The sequence below is a fragment of the Octodon degus genome, unplaced genomic scaffold, assembly GCF_000260255.1.
Source record: "Octodon degus isolate 3935 unplaced genomic scaffold, OctDeg1.0 scaffold00079, whole genome shotgun sequence".
Classification (NCBI taxonomy): domain Eukaryota; kingdom Metazoa; phylum Chordata; class Mammalia; order Rodentia; family Octodontidae; genus Octodon; species Octodon degus.
In genome coordinates, this window is record NW_004524655.1 from 4,654,265 (window position 1) to 4,663,558 (window position 9,294).

The 9,294-nt window shown below is 39.4% G+C and overlaps 1 pseudogene; it reads right to left on the reverse strand.

The window, feature by feature from the left end:
- Positions 1-2,631: 2,631 nt before the first annotated feature.
- Positions 2,632-4,181, reverse strand: LOC101569485 (annotated as a pseudogene).
- Positions 4,182-9,294: the final 5,113 nt, after the last annotated feature.

Genomic DNA, 9,294 nt, shown 5'->3' on the forward strand with positions numbered 1-9,294 from the left:
AGATAGTTCATAAAAGGGATCGGAGGTAGGGGGGACTGAGATTTTCATGGCAGTGCAAGTAAGCTCTGTATTTCAACAGAATATATATAATACATCCTAGTGTGAGGAGGCTCTGGAGTCAGAATAGCTATAAACTCTGCCAGCTCTAGCTGTGACCTTGATCAAATACGAATTTCCCTGTGCCTCAGTTTCTAAAGCTGTGAAATGCGCATAATGTGCCCACCTCCTGTTGCTGTCCTGACAGTCATATAAGAGGATGCCTGTAGAGTGCTTAGCCTAGTGTCATGCATATTAATTAAATTAATGTTAATTAGCCTTAATAGGAGTGTCTAATTCTATGTTTGGGAATGAAGGGTGAAAATGAAACCAGCACTCTATGACAGAAAAAGAGCATCCTAAGCTTGATCTCTGTCTTTGTTGAATACTGACGAGGTGTCCTGAAGTAAGCTAACTTAACTCTCTGCTCCTCAGTGTCTTCCTACTTAAAATGGGAACAATAATCTCTACCTCTCCATATCATGTCAGGGAGACTGAAGAAGGCTTTACAGGGTGTGTTTGACATCATTAGCTCTTATAATTATTAGTAACAGTAATTGTAGTAATAAAAGTAGACAGCCACCATTTATTAATCATTTACTGCATTCTGGGTACTGTGCTGTGCAACCCAATGAATTAGGAACTTGTGTCTGCCACACTTTACAGAAGACTAAGTTGAGGCCTAGGAGAATGAGGGTATCTTCCCAAGGTCAGTCTGCCTATGAGAGGCAGAAGTGCTATCACCTCTCACCTCAAGAATGAGTTGGGTGGTCTCGCAGTGATCAGAAGCCTATCACAGGGCCATCCTTGTGGTTTCAGGTTCCAAAGTCCCTCGGGGAAAGCCAGGTATGGGTGAAGCCCAGGGGGAGGGGGCGGTGATGGATGGGCAGCGACATCTCCTGCTCAGCACAAACACACAGAATCATAGGTCAGTGCCGCCAGCCAAGCCCTCACCCTCTCCTTTCACCCCAGAGCCAACTTGTCAACTTGATCTTCTGTCCCGGACTCCAGCTGTCCTCAAGATGTTCTTGTGTTTCATGCATTATGCAGACTTAACAAAATGTGTGCTCCAAAGATGCAGTAGTCTATTTCCCTTACTGAAAAGCCTTTCTTTCCTGCTCTGGATTTTTTCCCCCTTTTTTTGGTCTCTTGTTTTGTTTTCATAAAGTACAGATTTAATTTTCAATTGCTGGGTTCAGTAAACATCTCACTTCAGGTCCTTGTCACCCTAACCCCAGGAAGGAAGGAAGGAGGGAAAAAATATCTACTTTTTATTTTTACCTAATGAACACCTAACACCAAGGAAAGATGATTCAATAAAGAGAATTATTTTGTAAACATACTTCTAGGTACAAACATACTTCTAGGTACAAATTCAAAGGACAACAGGACTGAGTGAAGAGTAATCTTTCATAATTAATGTGAATATACATAATAAAATAGTGAATACACAATTTAGGCATCCATGCTTATTTGGTAATTTTAAGATCACAATTATGAAAAAGCACACAACTAAACAGGAGTAATCACCTGGATATGTGACCAAATTATTCTTATTAAAGTCGTCTTGAAGACATTCTCTGGCTTTGGCCCCTGCAAAAAAAGATTTTGCTGCCTTGCCAGCCCTGCTCCCGGGGTGCGCTGAGATGGCAATTGAGACTGAGTGTGGTGGTGTATGTCTATAATCCCAGCACTTGGGAGGCTGTAAACAGGTGGATCATATGAGTCTGATCTAGTAGCACCACCCTAAATACCCTGTAGACCCTTCCCTAAAATGCAAAAAAAAAAAAAAAAGATGATTCTGTCTCCATGCCCAATTATATAAATTTATTGTTTCAGTCCTACATAAAAGGAACTTCTGTTCTATTCTGCCATCCATAGATCAGTATGTTTTTCAAAGAATAGTGCTAGCAACAGGGTTAACTGAAGAGTACTAATAGTGTAAATTGACAAAATGCTAGCTTCAGTAGCAGTATAAATATGGGTTACTAAAGTTGTCTCAAGTATAAAGTCTATGCAAAACTCCCCTAGGAGAATGTTTGAAGGCTAGGAAAAAGACATTTCCTTAAAAAGTAAGAGCAACTGCAGGTTCCCTCAAATGATCTTCTAGACAGTGATGAAGAAAATTTTGCAGTTTGGCTCAGAAAGTGGAGTTCCTCACAAGGAATTGAAGTTCTTTCTAGAAGAATACAAAACAACCTTTCAGACAGCTTCATGAAGATGAGCTGTTAGTGTATGGCTACTCAATGAGACCAACAAGAAGTTGTAATGAAGGCTTTTGCATGTGCTGCAGTCTGCATGGGGCTCCACAGAGCCTTCTCCCTTGCTGTGGGACATCAGCTGGTTTGTAACACCAGGTGCAGCACTTACAGGGCTTTGTCCAACTCTAATAGCAGCTACAGCACTCGTCAGCTGGGAGAAAATCACACACGGTTGTGTGTGTTTTAGTATTTTCCAGTCAATTCCTAATGCTTTCAAACAAATCATTTAAAAATATAATACTTACTCTGTTAGTTCCAGTATTTTACATAGTTAGTGGATAATCAGAATGGAAGCAGAACTTTGTTAACAGTCATCAGCTAGACACTGTCTCAGTCATATTTTCTGCATTTGTTCAGCAGCTGACAGTTGATAAAAAGACTGTTTTCTGTTGTTGGGCGGAAATTACTTTTGCTTTAATGCCTCAGAATTGAGATCTCACTTTCATCTTTAGTCCACAACTTCTTAGAAATGGTGCTAGGTGGGTGAAGATTTCTTTTGTTTTTAAGGTAACATCCTAGATAACCTGGTTGATGACTTCTCTGGTTCTTCCACTGACTGGACAATTAACTAACCAATTTCTTTGAGTATTTTGTGCATTATCAGGGGCTCTTTTGCAAATGGAGCAATGGTGATCTTATTCTCTGCCAGATGCACAAACACATAGAGATTCCATCTATTATTCACCTCTAGGTTTACAAACCTAGTCGTACAACCTGTGTGCAATTGCAGGGCTTCCAGCTCATCTGCACTGAGATGTGCATAAGAATGCAGGATGGTCCAATCCTATCAATGTCAAGCCAGTGCAGGCAGGGTCCAGGTAAACTATCAGACAGCTTTTATTTAGGGGGCAGGTAAGGAGGTAGAGAACCATTTTTTTGTTTTTGTTTTTAGTTTTTCAGCACCAGTGCCATGTGTAGTGTAATAGTTCCTGTACTAGTTACTTTTTTCTCGTTGCTGAGACAAAAATACCCAATGCCTAAAATTAAGGAAGGAAAGGTTTATTTAGATCATAATCTGTAGAGGTCTCGGTCCGTAATCAGGTGACTCCAAGGCAGGATGGCATAGTGAGGGGCAACAGTTCAAGACAGAAGAAAACAGAAAAAGCAACAAGAGCAAATAAGGCTAGGGAAGGGAGCAAGCTTCTTTTCCTCTTATGCTGTATGCATGCTACCTGCCCTAGGATGGCAGTAGCATTCATATAATCTCTCTGCCCTCACTGGACTCAGGATGTTTACCAAATGAGGACCTTGGCTCCCTGCTGAGTCACATAGTTAAATTTTTAAACTTCTCAAGCTGACACAACAAATCAGCCATTACAACATCCTGGAGCATAAACAGCCAACTCAGGGCATGTCCTGTGCAACCCTAAGAAGTAGAACTGTTGAGTTAGTTAAGTTTCTAAACTTCCCAAGTTGACACAGTGTTTCTCCCATTGCAATTTCCCTTCTAAATCTTGGTATGTCTTTGGTGACTCCTGCAAAGTATATGGTTTTATTATCAAAATCCTTGCTAAGGAAATAACCGTTTTCTTTCCTCTGATCTATTCTCCTTGTGAGAATGCCTATCTACCTGTCCATCATTTAAACTGAGCTCCTGTGCTTCAAGAACACTCTCTTTCAAAATGGAAGAACTTGGAACTTCAGTTGTTGTGATATAAAACCATGTTCTTCTCTACTAGCCAAAGACAAAGGAAAGGATAAGTATTTTATTTATGAAACAGCATTTTCTGAGCAGCAGATTCCTTTATGTGACTACTGGGGAAGTGTAAGAGCACTGCAACAGTACATCTCAACTTGTGTCCTTTTCTACAGTGGAAAGATGGGTAAGATCACCTCAACTCTGGGCATCAACAGAGTATCTACTACCTCAGGCACAGATATCATCTTGCACCCTTATTTTTATTATTTTCTATGAAAAAATGTTTAAAAGAGAATTTTAAAAATCATAAAAAATTACTATTAGAAATGATACAGAATTACACTGAACAAAATGATAGGAATTCAAAAATGGTTGTTATATTGTATATTGTTGCCTTCAAATTCGTTGTTCAGATTATCAGATATAAGCATGCAAAATTGGCCAAAACGTTATAAAAAATTAAAAGGAGAGAGGAAAAAAATAAGCATTAACTGCTCCTTTCAGTAGTCCAACAGAATGAAAGAAGGAAGGGAAAAATAAATATATGTGTATATACACAGGACAACTTAGATAAATATAGCCTTATTTTTAAGTCATGTTGGAAAGTATCTCATCTTTTCTCGCTCTCAACAACTCAACTTAGGATTCCACTGATTGGTGCTGTTTTCACTACAAAGGCTTTCTCATCATAATCAAGAATGAAAGAACACCAAAAGGAAGGGGTTGGTGAATGAAAGCAAGAGACAGGAAAAGGACTATTGTGGGACTATCCTGCTTCAAGGTTGTATATGGTGAGATTTTTGGACTTATGTGTAAATGTAAGAAGTATGTAATTGTTTATGACTATTTTAAAAATATATTCTTATTTTTAAATTTTTTTTATCATATTCTGTAGGGACTTAAAGTTCAACATATCAATACTTGATGAAAAATACCTGTTCCATATTATGCCTAAGATGTTTGATATTCAGACAGATAGTGAGGTTAAGCTTAACAGCCTAAGTTGTATGGTAATAGCAATAAGCTTGTCTTCTGGATGGTTAACAACCTAAGTTTGCAGACCAAAATTAGAGAAAAAGGAGGGCTACAAGGAAAGCCAACATTTTGGCCCTAGCCTTCCAAGGTCAATTAAGACTCAGGTCATATGAGAACTTGAACTGTAATGTCATGTAACTCGGCAGTGTCCCAAATTTTCTGATCAAGGAGATTATGGGGCCAAAGAGGAAAGTGATGATGATGTAGAGCGTGCCTAAGGAGAGTCACATGGAGAGAAAACATTCTCTCAGGCTTTCACAGAGAGCACATTGGTCAAGCAATGGCCGTGACTCAGCCACATGGCTGACACTGACAAAGGTTCTACAATCTGAGGTACAGGATCTCAGGATAAATCCTGAGGGATTTCACTGACCTTATCAGACCCAAAAGATACAACTCTTGTTGCATAGGTCCTGTTTTACCTTGGTCTTAACCATCCAGCAGAAAAGTATAAAAATGAAGTATAATAAGTAAAGCCATGCTGTTATATTGAGCTGTAGGGGACTCAGGTCAACAATTTCTGACATTGCCAGTCAAGCGGAAGACCCAATACTATTATGGGCTACTGGACTCTTCTAGAATATTTTGCTGAGTTTACATACCTATAATATTCAAATAATGGAACTTAACAAAAAAAGGATATACAGATGTATGTCCATTTTGTATCTGTGTATTCAAAGTGGTTAGGATAGATCTATAGTTACATTCTCTTAATGAATAGAGTGATTTGTTTTAATGGTGTTTGTAAATAGGATATCATGTCTGCATCTTGTACAGGAATTAACCACTAGGAAGAGTGTATGCAATGTGTTAATTATTGAAACTTTCCTACCAATTTGATTTGAAACTGTCTCATTGCTATTTGTTTATCAATAAGATTATGGAAAAAAAAAAGAAAAAATCAGCTGTTCTTGTTTTGAAAATCTGTAACTTAGGTATTGTTATATATTACCTGTTTCTGTGTTTGTTTTTATTTTTCTTGCTCTTGTTTATACTCTTCAAATTAAAAGGAAATTTTTTTAAAAAGCCATACAAAATTGTAACAACAACAACAACAACAACAACAAAAGAATGAAAGAACACTTTGGGGAATCCCAAGGTTTTCTGAACAATTCAGTGGTTTAGAATTCAGTTTGACTGTCTCTGATAATATAGGTGACATCGATGGTGTGGTGGTAAACTGGCTTGGAAGTAAAAAGCACAAAAGCCCTGAACTATAATATTTGCTAATTTCCATGGTTCAAACACTCCCACTGGAGTTTATTTCAAGCTACTGCTGTGATGTCACTGAATTTGAACTTGGGAGGAGAACCCACAGTTAACTACCATTAGCTGGCATAAGCTAGCTTCAGCACGCAACTTGGTTCAATTCCTATGGAAAATGGAGACAATTATCACTATTCATTTGGGTTTGGGTCCTGACCATGCCACTTGCTAGCTGTGTGAACTTGGCCAATTTATTGAAGCTCTTGGTGCCCCAGTTTGCTCATCTGTAAATGACAACACCAATAGGAAGATCTGAAAATATACAGAGAGTAAATGAATTTTGTGTCAAAGTAGGTAAAGTGCTTAACACCAGTCTAACACACAGAAGTTAATAAATGACAAATATATTAAATCGAACCAGGAAGGGCCTATATCAATCAGGGTAGGTTAGGCATTACTGTAGTACCAGATGAATTTGAAAGCATGGAGTCTTAAAATAACAAAATTTTATTTCTTATTCATGAAGTGTGACAAAGATAGGTTGGTTGGGAGTGGTAGGGAAGAGGACAGTCTTTACTTATCAAAGATTTTTCAAAAAGGAAGGGTAATGGAAACTCCATTTTAAAATGTCTTTATGGTCACTATAGCATCAGCTGAGTATGTACTACCTCAAAAAAGAGGAATATGTTGAAACGGATGCTCTATTTTAAAGCTTTTGCCCAGAAATGGCAAATATCACTTGTGCTTCATATTTTATTAGCTGAAGCAAGCAAATAGGCATAACTAAATTTTAAGGGGTGAGGAAAAGTACTCCTACCTTGTGCCTGAAAAGAAAAGCAGAATTTCCTGATAAGCAGTCTTGAAGATTAGCATAATCTCTCAGATATCATTTTGTCTGGTAGCTTTTACTTTTTCTCATTAAGCAGCCATTGTTGAAACTGAGCACAGAGAATACACGACGTTATACTCCTGTCAATCCCACTGCTTTTGTAAAGGCCCTGGAATCAGCAATTTAGAGCACCCGGAGCTGGAAGAACATAATGGAAAAACCTCAAATCTTATTTCAATTCTCATTTCAGAGATAAAGATGTAAAGAGAGTACCGTGCTTAGCCCAAGCCACATAATAGATGAAGGTCAGAGACAGGACTGGAACACATATTTTCCATCTCCCAAGTTAGTGCAGTATCTCCTTATTTGGATCCCATTACTCTAGGCACCATCTTTGCTTATAAGGATAATTGGTGAAAAGGGTAGAGGTGGAAATGGGTGCAGTAGTCCCTTAATAATGGTGAGGTCTGAGGCAGAGGAAGGAACTGGTCTGATGTATGAATGATGGTGTTATGGTTAATATATAGATGTCCTGGCAGAATCCTCATGCACCCCTCGGTGGGGCCTTTGGAACATGATTACATTTGGCGGACTTATAGCTGATTTCTGTTAGGAAGCGGGTCTGATCAGAACAGGTGGGTCACTGTGGGCATGGCCTGGATGGGTCCCTGTCCTTCCCCAGCTCCTCCCTTTGCTCTCCACTTGCTTTCTGCCATGCAATGAACAGCACTCCTCTACCATGCCCTTCTCCTATGCTGTTTCTTTTGCAGCTGGCTGACCTTGAACTGAAGCATGAGCCAAATTAACCACCTCCTTTAAGCTGAGGATGCCAAGTATTTTGTCTCTGCAGTGATGAAAGCGACTAAGACAGATGGTTCCACAGACTGTTTGAAAGGAAAAATCTCTCCAGGCAAAGGTTGGAGGTGTTGGGAAGAGGAAGGATGAAAGAGAGGAGCATGAACTCAAGGGAATGAGAGGGTTAGGGGAATTTTAAAACAGTCTTTTGGGGTTGGGCTTTGAAGGTGCAACAGTGTACCAGTGAATATTCTGTTACAAGTGATGTGAATGCCAACTCCTTGATTGTCTAGGGAAGTTGAGGGGTCGAGAGATGCATTAGGGTGTAGACCAGCTTTATTTTAGCAGCACAATTTACGGCATCAAGGTTCCAGGTTTTGTGTTTTCTTAGGCTTCCAGATCACATTCATGCAGCCATAAAATGATAGCTAGGTTCTTCATATTATATTGTCCAAGGATGAGGAGTGGTTTCTCGGGTAGTCCTTATGAAAGACAAAGAGGGCTTTTCTACCCAGGAGACTCTGCAAACATGACCAATGGTCTTGACTGGCTCCATATATCTATGCATAAGCCAAACACTGTGCCCACAGGATGGGATACTTGGGTTAGCTCAAACCAATTTACTGAACCATTGTTAGGAATTGGGGCATGTGGGCTCCAGAAAGGCTGTTTGGGGTATTATTAAGAGATGGAAATGGATGCTGGGAAACCTCAGACATCAGGATGTCCACTGCAACTGGGTTGACAGATGAGAAACTGGGGTTTGAGGTGAGAGAAAAGCAACATATTAAGAGTAGGCCTGTCCATTAGAACTTCCACTAGAACCCATGAATCCTGAACTCCAGTCTCTTTTTATACTCTATCACCACCTAAGATACTGCATGGTTTCTGCCTTCTGTCAAATCTAGCTCCAATATTTTGGATGCTAGTCTCTTTTAAAAGTAATCTTGGATTAAAAGGTTCCAGATCTTGGACCCTTTAAACGACTCTCCCTTCCATGGCTAGCCATTTCATAGAGACAATAAATGACCAGCTCACTGAGGATATTTTTTCAACTGCAAATCAACTGCCAGACCCTTATTAAGGTCTTACACTCCAGGCCACTACTCCAATCATCCCAGGGTCAGGTACCAGGCCATTAATGACTATTTGTTTGCCTCAAGGTCTACTAAAATTATTCATACTGGTCAATCCTAAAATAAACTTTACTTTCTTGCCTTAATTGTTTCTTCCCTTGGAAAACACAGTCTTGACTCTTACCCAGAGTTCTCTCTGCTTCTACCTCCTGATCGACACTGGTACTTCCTCATGTGTCCTCCTTTCCCAGAATATGGTGTGCTCCTGGGACTGTCTAACCAGCTTTCCATGCCACTTATGTCCCAATATGTCAGCACCATATACCTCAGATTTACGATTACTATGCTATATTTTAAAACAAGACAATGCTTAGTTCTAACATGCTGTCATCTCTTATCTTTAGTTCTGGAAAATTT